Source organism: Suricata suricatta, chromosome 3 (assembly GCF_006229205.1).
Source record: "Suricata suricatta isolate VVHF042 chromosome 3, meerkat_22Aug2017_6uvM2_HiC, whole genome shotgun sequence".
NCBI lineage: Eukaryota > Metazoa > Chordata > Mammalia > Carnivora > Herpestidae > Suricata > Suricata suricatta.
The window spans coordinates 40,156,310-40,157,498 of NC_043702.1; positions in this window are offsets into that span (position 1 = coordinate 40,156,310).

The window sequence follows — 1,189 nt, forward strand, 5'->3', positions numbered from 1 at the left end:
ACATGGCACATTCTCCAAGATAGACCACATACTGGGACATAAAGCAGCCCTCCATAAGTATAAACAAATAGAGATCATACCATGCACACTTTCAGACCACAATGCTATGAAACTTGAAATTAACCACAGGAAAAAGTCTGGAAAACTTCCAAAAATATGGAGGTTAAAAACCACCCTATTAAAGAATGATTGCGTTAATCAGGCAATTAGAGAAGAAATTAAAAAATATATTGAAACCAATGAAAACGAAAATACAACAATCCAAAATCTCTGGGATGCAGCAAAGGCAGTCCTAAGAGGGAAGTATATTACAATCCAGGCCAATCTCAACAAACTAGAAAGAACGCAAATTCAAAAACTAACAGAGAACCTACTAGAACTAGAAAAGAAGCAGCAAGAGCACCCCAAACCTAGCAGAGGAAAAGAAATAATAAAGATCAGGGCAGAAATAAACAATATAGAGTCCAAAAGAACAGTCGAGCAGATTAATGAAACCAAGAGTTGGTTCTTCGAAAAAATAAACAAAATCGATACACCTCTAGCCAGCCTCCTCAGAAAAAAAAGAGAGAGCACTCAGATAGACAAAATCATGAATGAAAAGGATCTATTACAACCAATCCCTTAGAAACACAAGCAATCATCAGAGATTACTATGAAAAACTATATGCCAACAAACTGGATAACACAGAAGAAATGGACAAATTCCTAAATACACATGCACTACTAAAATTCAAACCAGAAGAGATAGAAAGCATGGATAGACCAATAACCAGTGAAGAAATTGAATCGTTATCAAAAATCTCCCAACAAATAAGAGCCCAGGGCCAGATGGCTTTCAGGGGAATTTTACCAGACATTTAAAGCAGAGCTAATACCCATTCTTCTCAAACTATTCCAAAAAATAGAAATAGAAGGAAAGCTTCCAAACTCATTCTAGGAACCAGCATCACCTTGATACCTAAACCAGACAGGGACCCAGCGAAAAAAGAGTACAGACCAATATCCTTAATGAATACAGATGCAAAAATACTCAACAAGATACTAGCAAATCGAATTCAACAGCATATAAAAAGAATTATCCATCATGATCAAGTGGGATTCATTCCTGGGTTACAGGGCTGGTTCAATATTCGCAAATCCATCAATGTGATCCATCACATTAACAAAAGAAAGGATAAAAACCATATGA